This window comes from Marmota flaviventris, chromosome 1 (genome assembly GCF_047511675.1).
Source record: "Marmota flaviventris isolate mMarFla1 chromosome 1, mMarFla1.hap1, whole genome shotgun sequence".
NCBI classification, from domain to species: domain Eukaryota; kingdom Metazoa; phylum Chordata; class Mammalia; order Rodentia; family Sciuridae; genus Marmota; species Marmota flaviventris.
Window position 1 is genome coordinate 125,014,818 of NC_092498.1, and position 23,905 is coordinate 125,038,722.

The 23,905-nt window shown below is 59.7% G+C and overlaps 1 long non-coding RNA gene across 1 annotated transcript in view; it reads left to right on the forward strand.

Annotated features, from left to right (window-relative positions):
* The window catches only part of LOC139704781 (uncharacterized), a 61,989-nt gene extending 53,540 nt beyond the window's left edge, over nt 1–8,449 (forward strand). The window contains exons 2-3 of the long non-coding RNA XR_011706779.1: nt 261–350; nt 8,367–8,449. This is a non-coding gene — a long non-coding RNA (uncharacterized lncRNA). The remainder of the gene's footprint in view (nt 1–260; nt 351–8,366) is intronic.
* The last annotated feature ends 15,456 nt before the right edge of the window (nt 8,450–23,905 follow it).

Below are 23,905 nucleotides of genomic sequence, written 5' to 3' on the forward strand. Positions count from 1 at the left end.
CCAATGAGGTGGAGTAAAATAAATGGGTGCAGGCTTTTCCTTGGCCACCAGAACTGGGGTGTGACTGGCTGCATTCCTACAGCCCTGCTCTGTGGAGGAGTTTGTCCTTGTAGGATGTTATTGGTCTGATTTTGTGGATCCGGAAAACTCTCAAAGCACACAGACCTGTGGGTTCAGAATTGGTACCTGACCCCGGATCTAGTTCCTGTGGGGTTTCTCAAGCTGGGTCTGACCTCTCATGCCCTTTCCTTTTATCCCAGGAAGATGAACTGAAGGATGCTGCCCACGGAGACCGTCGCCTGACAACCCGTTATGCAGGCCTACCTACAAGGGGCCGGCAGCATGACCAGGTAATGTCACCCCATCAGCAGGACCCTGGGGGGGAGCACCCCAAGGTGAGGGGCCAAGACCCCAGGTCTCCTGTCTGCTGCTTAGGCCAGTGTTGTACGCATGCCCTCCAGGGGTCTCCCCATAGGCCCGGGTCTCCATGTCCCCAAGAAGGCCAGATATGGGACATGGGACAGCCTCCCGTGTCCACAGTCCCCTGTCCTCCTGCTGAATTTTCCTCATCCTCCACAGCTCAGCCAAAATGCCAGGGTGTCCTGCACTCGACTGCCCCTAGTCTATCGCACCAACGGGTTGGTCAGTGCCACCTGGGCCCCAGCCCTCCTCTTCTAGACCCTGTTCTCTTTTTTGGTACCTGGGGTTAAGCTCAGGGGTACTAGACCACTGAGCCCCAGCCCCAGCCCCTTTATACATTTTATTTAGAGACAGGGTCTCACTGAGTTGCTTAGCGCTTCGCTTTTGTTGGGGCTGGCTTTGAACTCATCATCTATCTCTCTCAGTCTCCTGAGCCGCTGGATTATAGGTGTGTGCCAACACACCCGGCCCCTGTTCTCTTCTTGTGCTTCCCCTGGTCCTCCCCCTCTGCTGGGCCTGGCCCTCCCCTTCTGCTCTACTGGTCCTCCCTCTGTGCTGGCTTTGTCCTCCCCCTCTGCTGGACTGGTCCTCCCCTTTACTGGACTGGTCCTCCCCCTCTGCTGGGCCTGGTCCTCCCCCTCTGCTGGGCCTTATCCTCCTCATCTGCTGGGCCTGGCCCTCCCCCTCTGCTGGGCCTGGCCCTCCCCCTCTGCTAGGCCTGGTCCTCCCCCTCTGCTGGGTCTGATCCTCCCCCTCTGCTGGGCCTGGTCCTCCCCCACTTCTGGGCTTGGTCTTCCCCCTCTGCTGGGCCTGGTCCTCCTCCTCTGATGGGTCTAGTCCTCCCCCCGCTGCTAGGCCTGATCCTCCCCCTCTTCTGAGCCTGGTCCTCCCCCCTACTGGGCCTGGTCCTCCCCCTCTTCTGGGCCTGGTCCTTCCCCTCTGCTGGGCTTGGTCCTCCCCCTCTGCTGGGCTTGGTCCTCCCCCTCTGCTGGGCCTGTTCCCTCCCCTCTGCTGGCCTTGTCCTCCCCCTCTGATGGGCCTGGTCTTTCCCCTCTGCTGGGCCTGGTCCTCCTCCTCTGCTGGGTCTGGTCCTCCTCATCTGCTGGGTCTGGTCTTCCCCCTCTGTTAGGCCTGGTCCTCCTCCTCTGCTGGGTCTGGTCCTCCCCCTCTTCTAGGCCTGGTCCTCCTCCTCTGCTGGGCCTGGCCCTCCTCCTCTGTTGGACCTTACCCTGCCCCTCTTCTGGCCTGGCCCTCCCCCTCTGCTGGGTCTGGTCCTCCCCCTCTTCTAGGCCTGGTCCTCCTCCTCTGCTGGGCCTGGCCCTCCTCCTCTGCTGGTCCTGATCCTGCCCCTCTTCTGGCCTGGCCCTCCTCCTCTGCTGGCCTGGTCCTCCCCGTCTGCTGGGCCTGGCCCTCCCCTTCTGCTGGGCCTGGCCTTCCCCCTCTGCTGGGCCTGGCCCTCCTCCTCTGCTGGGCTGGTCCTCCCCCTGTGCTGAGCCTGTCCTCCTCCTCTGCTAGGCCTGGTCCCTCTCCTCTGCTGGCCTGGTCCTCCCCCTCTGCTGGCCTGATCCTCCCCCTCTGGTGGGCCGGTCCTCCTCCTCTGCTGAGTCTAATCCTCCTCCTCTACTGGGCCTGGCCCTCCTCCTCTGCTGGGCCTGACCCTGCCCCTCTTCTGGGCTGTCCCTCCTTCTCTCTTAGGCCCCAGCTGCCCTCCTCCCCTTGGCCCACACTCCTCCTCCCCTTGGCCCACCCCTTCCTCTCCCAGGCCCCAGCTCTGCTCCTCTGCATGGCCCCTCCCCTCCCGTCCTGTAGGCACCACTGGGTTTGTCCGTGGTGACCTTTATTACTGGCAGTCCCCCTCACTGTGAGGCTCCAGCACTCTGACATTTCTTCCTTGCACACTGAGCTGGGCCCAGATCCTGATGGTCCACTCTGCTTGGAATTCTCTGCTCCCCCATCTTCCAGCAGCTGGCAGCTGCTTTTCATTGAAGTCTCAAGTTAAAGTCACTTGGCAAAGCTGCCCACTTGAGTGTCCCCCTTCCCTTTTCCCTGTGTGAACTCACTTGGTGCCTGTTCTTTAATCTCTTGGCCCCTCTTGGTGGAACACATCTTCACTGATGTGTCTGTTTGTCCCCTGCACGTTCGTGGTCTTTCCCATCTGAGCCTGCAGCCCCTGGGACAGGTGGAGCGCCCTGGGTGCTGGTTTGTGGGGTGGGTGGCTCTGAGCTGCTGACTTGGCAGCTCTACCAGTGCATAGATCAAAGAATGACAGTTCTGACAACTCACTGCCAAGACCTTGATACCTGTGTTCCTGCCTTCCTTCTTGGCCATTTCCCCCCAGGAGGTGTTTTTAAGATGAGGATGTGGAGAAAGTGTACCTTGTGCCTTGTGGGTGTGTGTGTGAACTGCTGCCGTCCCCACGGAGGCCCCCAGAATTTAAAAATAGGATGTTATGCATGAACAGTGATCCCACTCCAGGGTATGCATGCAAAGGAACCACAGGCACGGGCTGGAGTTGCAGCTCAGCAGTATAGCACTTGCCTCATACGGGTGAGGCACTGGGTTCGGTTTCCAGCACCACCTATAAATAAACAAAAAACTGAAGGTCCATCACCAACTAAAAAATATTAAAATAATAAAAAAAAGAATCACAAGTGAAGCATCAAAGAGGTGTTTGTACACCTGGGCTACAGATGATGGTAGCCAACAGGTGGAGCCGCCCAGGTGTGCACCAGTGGATAGATGGATACACAAAACGCCACTCAGCCCCAGGAAGGAAGGAGGTTCTGACAGGTGACCCTGCAGACAGGCCTGGGGGCAACCCACCCAGTGTAACTGCCAGCCACGGAAGGAGGAGGGCCCCCGGGTCTAGGTGCATGAGGCTCCCCGAGCTTCCAAGTCAAGGAAAGAGAGGGTGGAGTGCAGGATGGGGGTGGGGAGGGAATGGCGAGTCCCCTGCTGGGGACGGAGCCCTGGAGATGGCGGTGGTGGTGCCTGCAGACAATGTGTATTTAGCGCCACAGATGCACCCTAAAAAATGGTTGGAGGACAGATCCGGTGTGTATCTTGTCACATTTTAGAAACATGTGCTTTACTGCGTCCCCTCCTCTCCACTCAGGGCCCTTCCCTGGCCCCCAGCCCTCACCCTCAGGCCAGTTCTCGGCAGGGGCTCCAGGAGACTCACACTCTGAGGAGTGGACACAGGAGGCCCCTCCCAGCCCCCTCCCAGCCAGGGGAGCGAATCACACAGCAGTGGTGGCTTCAGGTGTCAGCTACGGGCAGGTGGGAGCGGTCCTGGGGGGCTGTCCGCAGTCTGTGCCAGTCTCTCCTTGGGTATTCATGGCTTCTGCCAGACCGGGGGTCTCCAGCCCAGTGAGGGCGGAGAGCTGGGGCAGGGCCTTGGCTGGGCCGGTGCTGTGGTGGAGGCAGCCTCCCCTCGCAGCCTTCTTGCTGTGCCTGGTGTCCCAGCTCCAGGGGACTCACATTCAGTCCCCTTGTCTCCTGCTGTCTTCCCAAAGTGGCCTTTGAAGGGGCTGTGAGGCACAGAGCAGAGCTGGCTGTCCCTTCCACTCGGCAGGGACCTCTGAGGAGCCAGGGGCTCACCAGGCAGAGGTGGGACAGCTGAGTGGCAGGGACTCGCCCAGGCCTGGCCACTCACGCCAGCCAGCCTTCAGGGCCCCCTCCGCCCTTCCCCTTCCCCTCCCTCCCTCCCTCCTTCTGTCCTTTATGTCTCTGTCTTTCTCTATTTTTTTTTTGGTGATAACAGTGGATTCCTTCTGCCACATTCCTACTGGCACTCTGCACCTTTCCTCTCCCTCCCCTCCCTTGCCCCCTCTGCTGGACTGTCCCCCTCCATTATCATTGCTGTGGTTTTAACTGTGCATTGTGGTTTTGATTCATCATGTGCATTTGGACGTGGACGCAGCAGAGCTGGACATCAGGGCTCGGGGTGGCTAGCTACGGTGTGGAGGTGTGGAGAGCGTAGGGAGATAGCGGCTCCCAGAGCTGTCCTTGGTGCTGAGCACCCTCCTGTCCCGGAGTGCGGGAGTGCAGGGTTCCTTCTGGTGAGGACAGTGCTGAACGTGCCCTAGATTCATGGTGGGGAGCACGTGGGGTGTCCACTCAACCTGCAGAAGTGGAGGGACCCTCTACTAATTTCCTTGTCAGTTCCTGCCTGCACTTGCAACCTGCCCTGATTGACAGTGACATTAATTATCAGAGCTCTTAATTATGGCTGCAAGGAGACGTGCTGTCGGCACTTTCCCTGAAGCAGAAAGGCACAGAAAGGACTGGTCCTCAGGTACAGGGCGTGTTGTTGGACTGTCTGGAACATGGGCCTGTGTCCCTTCTGGAAGGAGCCTTGCGGAAGACGCCACAGTGGGACCCGGGACACAGGGCCGAGCTGTCTTCAAGGTCTTGTGGGCCCACAAACCAGTCTTTGTACTGTTTTCAAAAATATAATCAAAACCTATCGTCACTTGGGCCATCGAGGCCTGTGCAGCCTCCCAGCTGGGGAAGCCGTTCCTGTGGCAGGCCAGTGTTCGAGGGGGGCTTGGCGCAGAGTGCCTGCTGCTGGGAGCTGTGTGCTTCCTGGCCAGGTGCCGCTGTGCACCTGTGGACTGCAGTTCGCGTGAAGGAGGGCTGGCTGTGAGGCCCAGGCCACCATGCTGCTCTCTGGGTCCCTTGGCTGTCCCATCTCAGTAGGTCCTGGGGCAGCTCTGCATCCTGACCCCAGGCCAGATGCTAGGTGAGCCCTGAGCTCATCGTCCATGAACCTGTGACCTGGTGACACTCCTACCCACTGGCCAGAAACTGGCCGGCAGAAAGTCTAGGTCCAGCTGTGCACAGAGCTGTGGATGATGGTCAGGGGGTCTCGCTATGTCCCCTTTCCTAAGGCATTCTATTGAAAAATTATGGGACCTCATAGAGATGTCACACATAGGTATTTGGGATTTTGAGGCTGTCCCAGCCCTCCTGAGTGTCCCTGACCACCTCACCTGGTCAAAATAAGAAAATCTCGTACAAGTGAACCATCTTAGCCCCCCTGAGGGCAGGACAGAGGAGGGGCTGCTGGCTCCAGCCTGGCCATGCTGGAGCCCTGCCCTTGCCCTTCAGTGGGGGTCAGCCTGGCTCATCCCCAGGAGGATGTCCTTGACCAAGTGCAGCTGTGAGGGATGTGGCTGGGCTCCAGGTGGTGCTATCTGGGCAGGAGGGCAAGGGCTATGGCCATTACCTCCCTAGCCCTGTGAGTGCTCGGCCAGGCCCAGAGCTCCGTGAGCCATGGCCCATCCTCAGAGGCTCCTAGTGAGAATTGTGCAGAAAGGCCAAAGGGGTGGAGCACCAGGCCACCGTGCCACTGAGCCCAGGATGCCAGCTTGTGAGGAGCCCGCCTGAGCCGGGGCATGGGGTGTCCGTCTGGGCCGGGGTGTGGGGTGTCCATCTGGGCCGGGGTGTGGGGTGTCCATCTGAGCCAGGTGTGGGGTGCTCGTCTGGGCCGGGGTGTGGAGTGCTGGTCACCTCGGCCTTCAGTCCTGCCCCGTCTGAAGAGTTACTGTGAGAGAGAGGCCCTCCTCAGGTCTGTCAGGGGCGTGTCCTGGCTGATCCCTGCAGGAACAGCCCAGCTGAAGGGACCCAGGCAGAGTGGCACCTGGAGATGGGCAGGATGTGCGTGCCAGCTCTGCTCAGCCCCTCTCTGCTGGGTGGTGGCTTCGGTGCTACTGTCAGGGGCTCGTCCATCCCTGAGTGTGACATCCTAGCTGGAAGAAGGCAGCCGTGGCCTTAGGAAGCTTCAGTCCATGCAGGCCTTTGTCCCCAGAGTGCTAGGCCTGCGTGGCACTGGAGGTCACTTGGGTTCCCTCAGGTCCTGGCAGGGAGCAAGTGGGGACCTGGGACAGGCACAGGCAGAGCCTCAGGCCAAGGGCTGCCTAGTTAGTGCCTGCCGTGGAGACACGGGGTGAAGCTGGGCCCTTGGGGACAGAGCAGGACACAGGGCAGGCAGGAAGGCACCTGGAAGGGCCCACACATCCCCGGGGGGCACAGGCTGCCTTCCACCCAGTCCACAGCTGCCTCCCTTGCCCACTGTGCCAGGCCCTCTCCAGGCCCTAATGCTCAGGGTTTGGAGGGCGCAGGGAGCCTGACCCCTGCAGGGGCATCCAGGAGGGCAGCCGCTGGGAAAGCACCAACTGCCATACGGGATGACCCCCACAGCGTAAATGCCTATGGGAGAAGTGCGGCACACAGGGAGGGAGGACAGAGACTGAGGGCGGGGGCGAGGGGCCGTTCCCTCCACAGGCTGGGCAGCCTGCCCAAGGTGGCATGCAGCGTGACGCAGGGCTTAGTGGGAGCAGATGGGGCTGTGCCAGGCAATGGAGTCCACCAGTGCAAAGGCCCTGGGGTGGGAATGAGCTTAGCTTATTTAGGGGACAGAAGGCTGGGGTGTCCCCAGCATGGTGAGTGGTGGTACCAGATGGGAAGGTCAGGTCCTGCAGAGCCTGGCATCAGGGTGTTTGGTTTCATTCCTATTTCCATGGGAAACAGGCAGTGGCTGAGGAGTGCTGCAGGAAGCACTCCTTGGTCCCCATGAGGCTGGGCTCCAGGGTGCTCACACCTCACCCCACGTCTGATTTCCCTGACCAGCAAGAATATGAGAAGCGATGGCTTCCTGCCAACCTGTAGCCCTGGGTTGAGGCTCATGAGAGGCACTGAGTTCCAGGAGGTTGTGACACCTTCAGCTTCTGACATCTTCCAAGTTTCAGGCCCCGGGCTTGGTGGCAGCTGAGTGGCTGTGAGAACTCCCGCAAGCCGGCCCTGGCTGTGACCCCTAAGGTAGCTTTCACGCACTGCCTCCACTGAGGAAGGCCACGTGGCGCCCTCCTTTCAGAGCCAGGGAACTGTCCAGTTGGGCACTGCCCTCAGTACCGAAGCCTCTGTGACAGAAAGGCTTCTGTGGCTGAAATGTGGCTTCCTGATGGGCTGTGACTGAAGCCACAAAGCATGTTCTAACTCTGGGGAGGAGGGAAGCACATGGCAAGTCTGCTGTGGCCTTGATACGTGGCCTCTGTGGGCAGGTGGGCAGGGCAGCTGGAGCCAGCCACTGGCCCCTCACCAGAGCATGCCCTGGCCTGCTGCAGAGGAGCCGGGGATGGAGGGGGACTAGGGGACTGCCAGCGAGCTCACAGCTTGGCTGGGGCTATAGCCTGAGGGTGGAACTGACCTGGCGCTAGATCCTGGGGAAATCCGTGCTCATACATGTGCAGTTCTGTGCCATTTTTACCCTCGGCTGAGACAGGGTAAAGTTTTTAGGCAGAGGAATTAGCATGCTTACACAATCGGGTGACAGTCTGGTGTGTGTCAGGACTCTCACAGGTAAAGGGACAGGAAGTAATTTGGGTTGGTGTGAACTAACGGGCCCAATGGGAACGGAGGAGACAGCCCCTCCAGTTGGGCTTGTCCTGGTACCCAGGACCGTCAAGACCCCATCTGCCCTCTGCGTTCCGGGCTCTGCATCCATTTACCTGGCCTTGAAGTCAGGCCGTGCTGCCCTCATGACAGCAGGCAATGACACCTGTAGTCTGTTGTCCTCAACTTCCCATGGACAGCAGTCTCCTCCCAGGCTCTCAGGATGGCAAAGGGCTGCAGGACCACTCCAGTCAATCACCACGTCCAGGAGATGGCATTGCACTGACCAGCCAGTCTGGGTCCCGTTCCCAGCCAGAGCTAATCACAATGCTGTACTGGAGGTGGGCGGGCCGAAGGGGGAGGTCAGGTGCTGATTGGCCAGTTTGACCACAGGTGCTCAGCCCAGTAGGGCTGGACCCTGAAGTCCACCCTGGGGAGGGAAGGACAGGAGGCTCCTAACGAGGAAGCAACAGATGTCAGCTGGCCGGGTGTCCACCCGGTCCCTGGGCAGTCTGTAACAGCCTTTGTTTCCTCGACGCTTCTGCTCCCAGGTGAAGGCAGAGTACGCCCGGCTCAGCCGCACACTCACCATAGTGACCAGGGAACGCGATTCGGCCCTGAGGGAGAAACACCGGCTCCAAGTCAAGCTGGAGAACCTGGAGCAGGTCCTGAAGGTAGGCGCTGCAGGCCAGCGTGGGGCGGGGGGCACTGCAGCCACTATCCTGCTATGATGTGAAACCCACAAGTGATACAATTCCAGCTTTTCTGGAAGCAGCCCTGCAAACCAGGTACAGAGAGCTGAGCCGGGCGGAGGGTGGCTCTGCTGACGGACAGGGAGCAGCCGGCTGCAGCCCAGTGTCTGCTGGATTTGAAGCTGTTGCCAGATGTCCAGTGGCCTTTGCTGTAGGAGAATAGCTAAGTCAGAGCACAGCTACCTCAGGCTGCACTCCCAGAGCCGGCTCCCTCAGCGTCCACCTGGTGGGGTGGGGAGGCTTGACATCACCGAGTTAGGCTGAGTGAATCGGTCAGCTTGCCTCCCTCCCTCCCTCCCTTTCTCCTCCCTTCCTGTTTGATTTCTTGGATCCTCATTGTTCTAGAAAGCAACAGTGTGGCCACTGCAGTCCCACTGTCCAGTGTACTCACCGCGGTGCTTCTCGGGGGACACGGTGGTGCCCTGCTGCCCTGCCCACACCCCTGGAGCAGGAAGTGGCTTTGACTCCAGCGGTCACCTACCGGGGACTGTTGGAGCAGAGTCGGGGGCACAGACTATGGCACGTGAGGGGCGTGCAGTGGGAGTGGCTGCTGATGGGGACCAGGTTTCCCTGGGGGCCATGGGAATCAGACAGGGACGGTGGTCGTATACAGAACCACAGGGCGCACACTCTGGTGGATTTTATGGCTGATGAATTCCATCTCAATGAAGAATTCAAGATGCCTTGTTGGTCCACTCCTGGTCCTGACTGTGGACCAGGCTGGTCTCCAGGTGAATAGGCTGCTCACCAGACCTGCAGGCCCGCTCAGCCTGCCCTGGGGTTCCATGTATTCAGAGCTTGGCACAGGCCATAGGCGAGGAGACGGCTAGCACAATGGCTTAGGCCACGGCCTCCAGGACTGAGGGCATTGACGAGGGCACAGGCCACTGTTTATCCCACCCTCTACCTCCAACTTTTGGCTCCAAGTGGGTGTTTGGTGCATTACAAGGGGTATGGGCCCTGGATCCCTGGAAGTAAGGAGCTTGCAGAGTCTGTCTGATTAACAACTTGGACCAGCAGTTCCCTGGGGCAAATTCCCCGGGGACATTTGGCAGTGTGGTAGCATTTTTGATTGGCGTGCCTGGGAAAGGGAGCCCTGGACATCTAAATGGGTAGAGGCCAGAAATGCCGCTGAAACTTCAGTACTCTGGTCAGTGCCCCATGGTAGGGTTATCTGGCCCCGTGCCAGTGTCCTGGGGTGGGAGACATAGTGTATTGTCTTATTGTGGCTGTGACAAAGCTCCCCATGGTGGCTCGGTGGCTTTAAACAACATAGATGTATTCCCAAATGGTTCTGGAGGTCAGAAGTCCAAAACGAGCCTCACAGGCTAAAGGCGAAGCCTCTGCCAGGTTGTGCCCCCTGCAGGCCCCTGCAGGCCTGGCCTTCTCTGGCTCCTGCTGACCCCCCGCGCCTCAGTGCTACCTCCACAGCCTGCAAGGGAGGGAGCACCTCCTCTGAGACCATGCACCCGACATCAGCTGGTTGGATGACCTAGGGCAGCCTCCAATTTCAAGGTCCTTAATGTAGTCACATCTGCAGAGTCCCTTTTCCTGGGAGGTGGACATCCTTGGGGGTTGCCACACCCTGGGGCACCTTAGACCTCTTTGTGGGAAGAACAGGTGGGTGAATCCACAACCCTCAGCCCTGAGATTCCTGAGCACACACGCGTCTGTGCCCCTTGCTTCTCCTGTGGCGGCCCTTCCTGTGTGGCCCCAGGTTTGAACCCCAGTGCTTGGACCTTGCACAGCTGCCGGCCAGGCTCCCACCAGGCTCTGTCCAGCCTGCTCTGCAAGCTTACCTGTCCATGGTGACCCTCCTGTCCATGGGCGTCCACGTGAGGGTGTCACCTGCCCTTAGGGGAGACTGGGGAGGAGGCCTGGGGGTGAACTCGGACTTTAGCAGCAAGCTGGGTCTGCGAGAGTGACATCAGTGACAGGGAAGCTCACTGGAAGCTCAGTGCCCAGGGTCTGCAGTGTGCCTGGTGCTGTGGGCACCTCTGCCTGGCACCTAAGTGAATCCAGGTGTGCAGAGGAAAGCCGCTGTCCCAAACCACTGCAGGAACTCCATGCCCAGGCCTGAGGCCACAGGAGCTCCTCGTAGCGGGTGGCCATGACGAGAGACGCCCCTCGCCTGAGTTCTCACCTGCCACCCAGGGCCAGCCGTGGGGAGCTGCCCTGGTCTGTCGTGGGGACTGCCTTCTCTGTTCACAGAGGCAGCCCAGCTGCCCTCCCTGGCCTCTGCCAGGGTGACCCTTCCCCCACTCAGCCCCACAGGTCACTGCCCTTGATGATTCCTGCAGACTTAGATTACACACCGATGTCTGGCCAGTCAACGGTCCCCATCCTCCAGCCTTGCCCCGTGTCACCTGCAGGTGGGTCCCTGCTACTGTTACCACAGGGGATGGCCCTGCTTTCCTCCACGCTCGCCCTGGGGCATGCCTCTTCTTGGGGCAGGGGCTTCTTGTCTGCTCTGTCCCCGAGCTGGGGCCGAGCCAGGTGCATCCTGGGCACTGCCTAAAGGTCTCTCGATAGCCTCAGTGAATGGGCAAGAGGGTGGAGGAGTGCCCGCCCTGACGGGGCCTCCCACAGGACAGGCAAAGCACCCTCTCAAAGGATGGCTGCTCTCCCAAAGGAGGCAGAAAGGACATGGGGACACCAAGCAGGGCATGTGCTTTTTAGTGGTGTGGTGCTGTGGCAGTTGATTGGTGGGAGGTGCTCACTGCGCATTGGCCAGGCCCTGTGGGATAGGCAGGCTTTCTTGTGGGGCCCTGAGGGGAGGCGGGCAGAGGCAGAGGGAGCCTGGCGCTCTTGACTGGAACTTGCTGCAGCCAGGCATCAGACGCGCCCTCAGCAGGTGGCTGCCCAGCGTGGGAGCTTGGCCTCTGTTGGTGGCAATGGAGAAGCACAGGGGTTCTCACTTTCCTGGTGTTCCTGTTGTCATCGGGGGACCCCAAGGCTGCCGATGGGGATCCTCTGACGTGGTTTAGAACACCCTGGATGCCATCCTGTCCCTCGGCTCAGCCAGGTCAGAGGACAATCCTGCTGACCACGGGCCACTGTGCTGCCCCAGCAGGGCTCTGAGTTCTCAGAGGCTTGAGTGCAGTTGGAACCCCGACCTGTTTCAATTAGCCTGAGTTGCTGAGAGCCTCGGGAACTCTGAGGGCCACCCAAGGACCCTCTGGGGGCATGCCCTAGGACGGGGTCCCCACCTGAACTGACAGGCGCACCTGGCCGCCGGCCCGTGGCCTGGTCCGTGTGGAGTCCTGCACTGCCCTGCTGGCTCAGAGGCCCAGTGACAGTGGGCTCCCAGACCTCTCCACCCCTGGTTGTAAGCGGAGATCTGTTTCCCTCTAAAACCAAGACCTTCTGATGAAAAAGGCGAGACTGAGGTGGGTCTCAAGTGATTTCTCAAACAGCCAGCGAGAATGATGCTGGAGCTGACCTGAGTCCCCGCCATGACCACGCCTGCCTTTGAAGTCCCCCTCCCGTCCCTCTGGGTTGTGTGATTTTTCAGAGTGGTCATTGGTGGATTCACATCTGGGTGTGGGTGGCTGTCCCGCCCCTTCCCCAGGACGAGGTCAGGGGAACGAGGGCCTCACGGGTAATGAGGTGGTGCAGCCAGGGGAAGGGGAGGCAGAACTCCAGCCCTCCTGGAGGCTGGGCCACGCTGCTCTTGGGCCCTGTCTGGCCAGTCTCCAGGGAGCCAGGATGGAGAAGGAGCCACGGCAGGGGGCCTGTTCTCAACTCCCAGGAGAGGGGGCCAGGAGACATGCAGAGACGCTTCAGGACGTTCCCAGTAGCTGAAGCCACTTGTCATCCTTCTCTCCGGGGAAGCCGTGCTAAAACGCTGGGCTCTTGGGGCCATTTTGTGCCATTAGGAGAGAAACTGGGGAGATTGGATAAGGCTGGCTGCCTCCCCCAGGAAGAGTCCAGGAGGAGCCTTCTGGTGGGAGCTCCAGGGCAGGACATTCCTGCTGGCCCTGGTCGGCAATATTTCAAATACCAGGAGCAGAGGGTGTGAGTGGACAGAGGGCTGAGGGCCGGGTTCAGGAGACCCTGGTGGCACCCGCCCCATCTAGTTGGGGATGACACCGTCACCAGCGTCCTTGTCAGGGGAGGGGCTGTGGTGGTGCCTCTGAGCAGGTGTCTATGTCACAAGCTCACAGACATGCTCCTGGGCCCCGGGTGCGAATCGCAAGGCCTCTCATTCATTCATGGACAGGACAGGCAGTGACCATGCACTAGGGCTACAGTCATTAGGTGCAGGCCCAGTGTCCTTCCCAGGGAACAGGGAGGAAGCCCATGCGGTGTCTCACCAGGCCATGGCAGTGCCCAGTAGAAATAGGGCGAGGGCATGGGGAGGGACTGGGCCTTCAAAAGAGGCCTCCCAGCTGCATGTGAGCCGAGGGGACACCCAGGGGCAGCCTTGTCAGCACCCAGGGGTGACCTCCTGGCCATGGGGGTGCTGGACAGTCCCTGCTGCAGCAGGGTTGCTGGAGACACAGGGTGCCCCTCAACAGGAGGGAGGCTGGGATGCTCAAGGGTGAAACCGTCCTGGGGCTGACCCTGGCGAGGCATTCAAGGTAGAATTCCAAGAATGTTAGCCCATCTGTCCTGTCATGGAGCTCGGGACCTGTCACCCAGGCTGCGTTAGACTGTCCCAAGCCCCAGTGGCTTAAAACAGTCCCTGCTCGTTATGACCGCAAGTCTGGGGAGGGGTGGCATGGTGCTTTTCATGGATGCATGTGGCTGACAGTCCCCTGGGCCATCGAGGCAGCGCAGTGTGCCTGGGGCAGCTCCACTGGCTTTGGCCAGGACACCTGGCCTCGTCCCTTGCTTCCCATCCTCTGGCAGGTGTGTACGGTCACTGCCTGAGGCGTGACAGGACCATGAACAAGAGCAGAGGAGCAGGGACCAACTCAGGGCTGGCACCAGCCACATCACTGCATCCTGCTGGCCCAGTCTGTCGGCTTGGGGAAAGGACTCTGCCTATGGCAGGCAGGAGCTGTGACGCGTGTCACCAGGCACCACGGGACGCAGGGACAGGTGGGGCGACTTGTAGTCAGTCTACCACAGATGCTGGAGGCCCAGGGGGTGTGAGGCACATCCCCTCTGGGCTGGGAAGGGCTCACCTGCTTCTAGTTAGGCCGGGCGCGGGAGTGGAGGCCACTGGGGCTGAGGTCCAGGCATGAGAGCTAGGTGGCTTCGCACGGCGGGGTGCGCAGGGCTCTGTGTTCAAGGTGGAGTTGACAGATTGGTGGCTGGAGGTGGGCAGGGGGAAGGGTCAGGCAGGACTTTGTGGGGCCTGGACGTGGGTTTCGAGTGAGCATGGGGTAGTTTGCTGTCAGGGGAGCACTGGGGACAGCCATGGCTTTGTGTTGGGGACAGCAGTGTGAGCATGGGGTCCTGGGTGCAGAAGCACTCTGGGTCCATGCTGGAGCCCCTTGCCTGTGGCGGAGAAGGCGGCCCAGCTCTCCTGGGCGGCACAGGCTGAAGTGTCCACCACGGCGTCTCTCGTTGATGACTGGTGGTCCCCAGGATCAGCTGCTTGGGCTCACATCTGACACCATGCTCAAAGCCCGAGACATGACTGGGGACAGGGGGACATGAGGCTCAGTGCGGGGGGAATGCTCGTTCCATGTCACTATGGAGTGAGTGCAGCCTGGGGCTGTCCCATGGGTCCTCGGAGCCCTTCTGGGCGGACAGTTACCCTGGTGGTCACAGTCCCACCCTGGCCACTCTGTTTCCAAACATGGCTGCCCTGCCGCTCGTCCCGGTCCTGGTGATTTAATTCACCCAGAGACGGCGTGTGGCTTTCCCCCCTGGCCTCTGATGGCTCATTCGAATCAAGGAGCCTCCAACACCAGGTTCTTTTCAGAGGCCGTGTCCACTGTACTGGGGACTCCCGAGGAGCTTCACATGGAGACCTAGGCTGGCCGTCTGCACAGGCTGATTTAAGAGGGGCACTGGCTTCCTGCAGACTCAAGTCCACCGAGATTGTGCTGTTGAGAAAGCCAGGTGAACTCACGACAGAGACTCATTAAGCATGGATTTATTGAGCAACTGCTACAGTGCCTTCCAGGTGCTGAGGAAGTGGCCTCCCTCCATGCCATGGTCCAGGCAGAGGGTCAGTAACAGGTCAGTGTCGTGGCAGGCAGGAGAGAAACAAGGGACAAAGAGTGATCAGGTTCCAGGTACATTTCACATTCAGGGTTGGGACAGCTTTACTGGTAACAACAAGGTCACTTCTGCCATGTTCTATGGGTCCTGCCTGATTTAAAGGGATAGGCTTACCTGGAGGTGGGTAGCAGGAGGTGTGGCCATTGAGACCAGCCACATAAAACCCTTTTGAAGTAGTCTAGGCAAGTGGGCGTTGTGACTTGATCAGAGCTGAGATTCGCGTGCTTCTGTGGAAGTCCCTCTATGTGGCTGGCTGTGGTCTCTCTTGGGAGTAGCCTGAAGTTCCCCAGAGGGTGGCTGGAGTGTCCCTGATGTCTGGACTGGGTGACAGGGATCTTTCCACCCCGGGCTCCACATGGATCTATCCTGGGACAGTCCTCAGTGTTGGTCTGATCAACTGATTAAATGGAGTAAACCCAGGAAGTTTTGTTCCCCAGATTCTTGGACCCAAGTAAAGAAGAAAGTATTTTTTTCTTCACAAAAGCCCCAAGTGTTTTTCACGGGAGCATTGCCGCCACGCTGCCTTTCAAGGCCTTTCTGACCCTTGGCACCTCACACCCCCGTGAAAAGGAGCTGCTTGGTGTGGCAGTCACAGTGGCTACAGGAGCATGCCATCGTCCTGAGTGTGCCCTCTGGGGACCCGGGATGGCCCTGCTTGTGTAACGGAGCAGAGGGACAGTTGTCCTTATTTCAGGGCAAGGAGGATACACTCTCCAGTCACCTTGGTGCAGCGGTTCGGAGACCCTTCAAGGAGGCAGGCACCCAGCTGGGTGACATCAGGTGCAGCAGCAGAGGCAGGGCCACGGCAGAGGCCGTTACCTGAAGGGAGGCCACGGGGCCCAGCAAGAGCAGAACTGGGGTCGAGAAGCTGCTGGACGCTGTTGGGTTGAACAGTGCTCCCCCAGATCCATGTCCACTCAGAGACTTTGGGCACAGCCTGCCTCACCTGGACACCAGGGCATTTGTGGGGTAAATGACAGGAGGCCTTAGAGCAGACCCTAGTGTGCGGATCGACACCTTTATGTGAGATAAGAGATGGAGGGGGAGGTCGTGCACTGCCACAGGCCAGGAGGCCAGGGAGCTGGGAGAGGCAGGAGGATCCTCCCCATATCCTCAGGAGGAGCCAGCTGCCCACACATCGACCTGGGGCTCCAGCCTTCAGAGCTGTGGGGGGAATTTCTGTTGTCCTGGGTCCCCTGGCTGGTGTCCTTTGCTGCAGACCTGGGGGGGTCAGCAGGGTAAGCCCACAGTCTGGCCAGCTGCAAGAAGCAGGGGCTAGATGTCCCGCTGCTTCCCTCTGACGGCCATGGACACTGGCCTGCAGGATGGGCTGGGGTCTCAGTCCTGCGGTGTGAAGGCCAGGTAGACATCATGTCCCACTCCCTGCTTCTGACCCTCCTGGGCTCCTGGATGAGGGAAGCAACTGTGTGCCTGGCTGCCCTCCAGGAGGCCCTGCGGGCACCTGTAGCCAGGGCAGGACCCGACTGGGGCTCAGTGGGATAGGACGGGCCCTTCACGGCCCCTTCACGGCCCCGGTGCTGGCTCCCGGGCAGCAGCTCCAGTGCCTGGACTACGGAGCCCCATCCCCGGCGGCCTCCTCAGCCAGGAGGTTTCTCAGCAGAGGACTCTGGCCCTTGGGGTGTCACTGTCCTGGGTAGGAGGCTGTCCTAAGACGGTCTTGCCTCTGGGCCCAGCCCCTGACCACTGCAGATGCCGATATCCAAATGTCCCCCCCTTTTCAGACGCCCCCGACTGCGGCGTTTGCATGAAAACAGTTATTTTCACACATGTTCATCCCCTCGTTCAGTGCACCCCCTTCAGAACGCACAGAGAGGGCTGCACTTCAGGGGAACGGGCAGAGGGGAGCGGCCCCTCCCCAGCTCCCCAGCCGCACTCCCCTCCCCAGAGCCCTGGCTGGCACCATCCCCGGCCACCCACACCCTGGGGATCCTCAGGCAGCTTTGGGAGTTGGTGTCTCCAGGGAGACTGAGACAGACTGGCTTTATTTAAAACTCAACCGTGACTCCAGGAGGGCCACCCTGTCCTCTGCACACTGCAGCACAGGGCCAGGCGTGAGAGCGGCTCCGCGAGGCCCCTGTGAGTCCTAGCGAGCGCCACGGCACACGGCGCGTCTAGCTGTGGCCCCGTGTGAAAGGACAGATCGTTGGTTCAACTCAGCGAGTGTCTATCGCGATTCAAAGGAAAACAGACAGACAGGCTTTCGCTCTTACAGGAACAGGTAGGGCCATCTTATACAGGTGGCTGGGATTTATTCTGTGTAAGGACAGCTGACTGTCTGGGATTCATAAGGGACTCCAGATGAGGGTCGCCCTCCTCTGGGCTCCTCTCCCTCTGCCCTCCATGGGTGCACCAGCCTCATCCCGGAGCCTGGGCGTTCACGCTGCCGGACATCCACGCTGCCCGCCGACCTTTCCAGGTTTATCTGTTTGGTAGGTCGTTTCCTGTGTCCCAATTTTCAGACTCTAAACAACTCTGCAGCAGGCTCAGCCACGAGCGACCCCAAGGCTGGCTCTCCAGCAAGCCTGTGCTGAGCAGATCAGATGCCCGATAGCACAGGAGACTCAGACACCAGCCAGGGCAGGAAATTGGCTGCTGGAACCGCACCGCTCCACTATCGCCTGCATCTTTGTGCAGAGGCACCGACAGCTGCTGCTATTCTGGGAACGGCCTGGCCTCCCAGATGGGCCCTTGGGGTGGGGGGTGGGCAGCCTGGCTCCCCGGCCAGTCCCTCAGTAGTTAGAGCTGAGAAGCACAAGAGGGGTCTGGCCTGGGTAGCTGTCAGGAAATGCAAATCAGAACAGAGAGGCAGCAGCCCAGGCCAGGTAAGACCCCACAGTAGGGGGGTGGGGCAGCAAGGGCCGTGAGCATAGTCCCGGAATCATAACCGTCTCTTCATCTTTAATACTGCCCATGCGGGAAGTGCTCAATGCTGAGTCCAGACCACCCTCAGGGAAACCCAGGCAGTGATTCAGCCTCCCTAGAGCTTGTGAGAATATGTGAGGGTTGTTCAGGAGAGGAAGGAGACAAGCATTCTACACAGAGGGAATGGGGCGTGCAAAGGTCCTGGGTACATGGGATCACAGAGTACAGGAGAGAGGGAAGACTGGTGTGACAGGTAGAAGAGACTGAGTCGGAGGAGAGTGGGAGGAGACCTCAGTGGGCCAACAGCCCCTGGCCAGCAGATCCTTGTAGAATGTGGTCTTCTCTGTGGAGCAGTGGGCAGCCATGCAAGGATATTGAGCTGGGTAGAAAATGACTGGATTTGTGTTTGCAAAGACTGTCACACAGAGAAGAGATTGGAGCCAGCCAGAGCAGGGTAGGAAGGCCCATCAGGAAGCTTTTCATAACTAAGTAAGGGACAGTGGCCCAATAGCCTCAGACGGGGAGCAGGAATGAAGGGAAGTGGAGATGTTAGGGAGGTGTTTGGATTGCTCATCACAGACCCACGGGACATGTTAAGGGCTGGGACGTCCCTCCTCCAGTGGGTCAGTCCTGGGTACAGAGCCCTGCTGTCCCAGAGGCCTGGAGTGCAGTGAGACTCACCTAAACTGGTCTCTGCTCTTGGGAAGTAGGGACACTGGACACTGGGCACTGGGCACAGGAAAAACTGCTGGTCCAGTAAGTAAATGTGGACTTCTGAGATGGCCAAGGATGGGTGAAGAGGCAGGGGGATGGGAAGGGGCATGAGAGACTCTATCCACCTGGTGGGGAGGTGGTGATTCACCAAGAGACATGCCTGGTGACCAGGGCCTGGGCCAGAAAGCTTTCCAGGCAAGGCTATGGAGGAGAAGGGGACAGTAGGGACAAAACTCCAGGCAGGGGACACCTGGTGGCATCCTCAGTGATGGAGGGCCTAAAGGAAGGGATGGGTCTGGAATGAAAAGGGTGTCCCTCCTGCTAGGGCTCAGGGTGGCCTGTGAGGTCCTGACCTAAGGATGGTGAATGTGGCTTTATGGGGAGATGAGGCCTTTGCAGCTGTGACTGGCTAAGGTAAGGTCATCCTGGAGCAGGGGTCACCCAGGGACAGAAGAGAAGACGCCCTCAGCAGGAGGCCAGGCGCACAGCCAAGGAGCACAGAGGGCTGGCACGCTGCAGAGACGTGGCCACACTGGACCTTGGGGTCTGCACCCTCCTAAGAGGCCTCTGCCTGTGGTTGAAGAGGAGCACCAGTTCCTGGCAGGCATGGCCTGGGCCCAGAAACGCACCCTGCTCAGGGTGGCCACGTGCTGGGTGCCAGCACAGATGTGTGTCCTGAGTAAGCCAGCACCCGGGACCTGACACAGCGGGCAGCTGTGTTGTGGGCCCTAGTCCTGACGGGGCCTCGGGAAGCAGGACTAGGCTGGTGGTGAGCCCTGGTTCTGATGGGGCCCCCGGGAGCAGGACTGCCGCAGTCTGGCTGGGCACAAATAACCGAGCCGCCACAAAGCCTTGTAGGTTCAAACAGCAACTACTGTATTTCAACTCTCACCAGCACTGCACGCGCGCTTTCTGCGAACCCCACCCACGCGGCCCTTCCAGGAACACCACACACCGGAAAATCCCTCCTCCGGCACTTCCCCAACCAATGGGAACTCTCCAGGAATCCCTGCGAGAACTCCAAAGTAGCAGGCCAGCAGTAGAGGTGGACACAGCTTAACATAACCATCATCATCTCAATGGCTCGCTGGTGTCCTCTCTCAACCACTCCCTTCTGGCACAAATGCCATGCGTCATTCCGACTTGGCTGTGGCTCTCAGCACAGGACTAGGCCGATGGTGAGCCCTGATCCTGACTGAGCCCCAGGAAACAGGACTAGGCCGATGGGTGAGCCCTGATCCTGATGGGGACCCTGGGGAAACAGGACTAGGCTTTTGGTGAACCCTGGTCCTGACTGGACCCTGGGGAAGCAGGACTAGGCTTTTGGTGAACCCTGGTCCTGACTGAGCCCCAGGAAACAGGACTAGGCCGATGGTGAGCCCTGGTCCTGATGGGGCCTGGGGAGCAGGACTAGGCCAGTGGTGAGCCCTGATCCTGACTGGACCCTGGGGAAACAGGTCTAGGCCGATGGTGGACCCTGGTCCTGATAGGGCCCTGGGGAGCAGGACCAGGCCAATGGTGAGCCCTGGTCCTGATAGGGCCCTGGGGAGCAGGACTAGACTCATGGTGGGCCCTGGTCCTGATGGGCCCTGGGAAGCAGGACTAGACTCATGGTGGTCCCTGGTCCTGGTGGGACCCCAGGAAGCAGGACTAGGCTGATGGTGAGCCCTGGTCCTGACAGGGCCCTGGGAAGCAGAAGCAGGCCAGTGGTGAGCCCTGGTCCTGATGGGGCCCCGGGAAGCAGACAGGGTCTATCTTCTGGACTTTCTCTCTCCTGTACCTCGGGCAGTGGTCCTGTGGGTGTGTGAAAGCAGAATACTCAAGAAAGTTAAGAATGAAAGAAATAAGAAGGTGGGAAGGGGGTGTAGGGCAGTGACAGCAGAAGGGAACGGGTGTGAGGCAAACAGTAGTCGCGCCCCAGCCAGAGCTCGGCATCGCCGTTAGGCCACTCGGCCCACCACTTGGCCCAGTGTGTCTTCTGCTCCTGGCGCCCATCTTGGAAAGCAAGGTGCTGCTCTTTCCAGCCATACAGTAGATGAGGAAACTGATGCTCACAAAGGCATGTGGCTGCCCAGAACACATAGCTGGCGACATTGCATGTGGCTTTGGATGCAGACCAGGCTGGCCTGTCCTCTCCACTTTCTGGCCTGAGTCCCTGGCTGATGGTTGGAAGCCACTGGGGCATTAGGGAAGCCATCTCCCCAACCCTGCAGGCCCCAGGTCACCCTGGGTTGTCAGGACTCAGGGATAGGCCTGAGGGTTGGAGGTCCAGGTGGTCAGGGAGGCCAGGGATCAGGAAAGCGCGGAGGCTTCCTCAGAGGCTCCTGACTACCCCATTGTCTCCAGTGTGGGAAACAGAGATGCTTAGGCTGAAATGTAGCCTGGCTTCCAGAACTGGCCCTCGCTTTCCCACGGAGAGGGCCCGATGCACAGGTGGGCAGGGAGTCACCTGCCGCTGCTGTCCCTTGGATCTAAAGACGCAGCTTCAGCTGGGTGTGATCTCATCATGCTAGGGAGAGGAAACCCAGTCAGAGAAAGCTCAGTCGTTATCCCAAGCCCAGCGGATCCCACCAGTGACAGTGACGGCTCGGGGTCTGGCTCTCCTTCCTGTCTCTGCTCAGGCAGGCCCGCAGCAGAGCACAACCTGCCTTTGATCTCATGAGGCGGGTGGTTCACTGCTCTTGCGTTCCATGTCCCAGCCCAGCCATCCTGGGGAAGCAGCCTCTCGACACTGACAGGCTGCTTAAGAGCTGGTGTTACTGTTGATGTCTGGATGTAGATGTCACTGCTCGACGATGAAGCCTCCACAGGCACGGGTTTGGGAGGCCTCTTCTGCAGGAGGGGAGTCTGTTGTGTATGGTAGATGCGTGCCCTCAGTAGGTGTCCCGTTGGGAAGTGGAAGCCAGAGATGACACATTTGGTGGGACTCCAGCCTCCCTCTGAGGACCCAGACCCAGTACTCCGGGGATGGCCAGCATCAAGACCACTGGTAGAAGGCAAGGAGGGTTGTGAAGTGTCCCTATGAGAGATGCAGATGGCTCCTTGCACTGGCCAGAGGCAGGAGCCTCCCCTGGGGCAGAGGTGGTCCTGAGGCCTGAGAGCCCCAGGGCCAGGCAGGGAGTAACTTCCGGACACCACAGGAAGGTTTGCAAAGGCACTGACCTGCAGAACGTCCCTCACTGGGACCACAGAGGTGTCTGGAACAGCAGAGAGTGGGGAGGGGGCAGACTCTCCAGGTTCAGATCCTGCTGACCGCTGACTGCATGCACTCTAGCTCTGTGGGCCTATTTCCCCTTCTCCTGCCTGGGTTGTCATGGAGGTGGGGACGTGGCAGCTCCGGGGTGCTTCTGGAACGTGGCAAACCTCAAACGCTTGGAGCTGCACGAGGTGCTGAGCCTGGCTGGGCAGGCCTAGGGCAGGCACTCTGGGAAAGCATGTCTGCAGTTGTTCTACAGCAACAGGAAGGCTGTGTGCCAGCTGCAGGTGGGCATCTCAGATGACCACCACCAAGGGCCACTGGCCTGAATCAAGGTGCTTGGGTGATGTCACCCCCAATAGTATCTCCTCGTCTTGTGCTTGTGCAGTTGGTTCAGTTCTCGGGCAGGTGCTCACCATGTGTGTCAGAGGGTGTCCAGCATCTCCCAGCTGGCACTCTGCCAGCCCACCAACCACAGGAGGGGATGCCCCTTTATGTGGTCCGCTGACTTTGACGTGTATTCACGGGTGTCACACGCAAACCCTGGGGCCAAGGGCTGAGACGACTCCCTGCAAAATATGGGGAGGGGTCTTCTTGGAGGGACTCCTGGCTGCTGCCACCACATGGTCAGGGATGCCTGCTGGGCAGGAAGGAACTGAGAGGTCCCCTCAGAGAAGGAAAGCCCCAGGGTGGGGACAAGAGAGGTGATGCAGAGTTGGTATGGGGACCAGGTTGTGAAGGGCCAGTCCAGGCATCTGTGGGCCCTGGGGAGGAATGCAGATCGCAGAGGAAGCAGCACAGCAAGACAGGGGTGGAGGTGGCCTGCCGCAGTTGACCACAGACCTGAACAGAGCAATGCCACCCCTCTACCCATCTGTCCATAGAGGGTCTCCATGGTGACCGTGAGGGGAAGATGAGCTGGCAGTGCAGGGTGTCCCTGGATCCCCTTCACTTTGTTCCGACCGTGTGGGCTGAGGATGGAATGGAGAGGACCCTGCATCCTGGCCAGCCCCAGGCACCTCTCGGCCGCCAGACACAGCCTGCAGCTACGTTGTGGGTCCCACCAACAAGGCCCTCCTCAGGCCGTGTTTTCCTGGGTTGTCAGTTTCTGCTCTTGAGTTGTCAGCAGTTGGGATTTCAGTGGTTTTACTTCTTCTTCCCATTGTTACATTTCTGTCCACTTCCTATGGAACATGTCGAGCTGTCAAGTTGTGTAAACCTGTTGACCACAGACCTGAACACAACAAGGCCACCCCTCCACCCATCTGGTGTCACACTGCTCTCCTGGGTCTCCTGCTGGTCAGAGACGAGCCCTCGGGCCACACGACTGCGCTGCAGAACAGACAACCCGAAATGGCCTAATCATCCCTCTTCTGCGGCCCCCGCCCCCCGCCAGTGTGTGTCCCCAGGGGCTCACCTGCCTGTGTAGAAAGCAAGGCCCCTCCAGGACCCCTGAGTGTCCAGTCCCTCTGCCACCCCCTGCAGACCCCAAGGGGAGCCGCAGCCTGGTTTCCTGCAGGAGCTCCTTGGTCTTCTCAGACTCCTGGGTGCAGGCTGCAGACAGAGCCTGGAGGCCTTTGTTTCTGTACCCTGCCTACTCCCTTCCCCCCAAGGCTGTGTGCTTGGGACAGGGGAAAGGAAAGGAAGAGATGTGAGGGTTGGTGGGAGCAGGAAGCCCTGACCAGCACCTGGGAAACACTGACCTGCAGGCCAGGCCTCTACAGACCAACAGGCGCAGGTGATGCATTTAGGAGATCAGCGCCCACCCGTGGTTGAGTCTGTTCTGGTGCCAGGGTGACATGTTAGCCTGCTTTGTGTTTGGGGTCCCATTATGGGGAGGCTGGTTCATAGCTGGCCTGTGAGTCCTCTTTCCCAGCTTCACGGTTTCAGCCTTCCAGCCCATCTCTCTCCTCCTGTCTGCTACCTGTCCACTCCCTCCTGACCCATCTTGGTGCCTGACCTCCCCCGGGAAATTTGTTGAGCGCCATCCTCAGCCAGCGTGGCCCACCAGGAGATTTGGTGTGCGCCTACTGCCTGGGTTTGCCTTTGGGTTTGGCAAAGCATGGGCCTGGTCTTTTCCTGCCTTTCACACCAAGTCCAGCTCCCTGCAGCCCCATGTGGGTCTCCCTCCCCAGGGACTTCCATAGAGCTGGTGTTCAGCTCCTGTGTGCACACGGAAGCAGAGCCTCTTCAGTCTGACCCAGACGGGGGACATGGGTGACATTCACCAGCATGGGTCACAGCAGGCTGCCAGTCAGAGCTGGTTGTGGGATACAGCAGGTCACAGGTCACAGCAGGCTGCCAGTCAGTGCTGGTCTTGGGTCATAGCAGGTTGTGGGTCACAGCGGGTCACGGGTCATAGCAG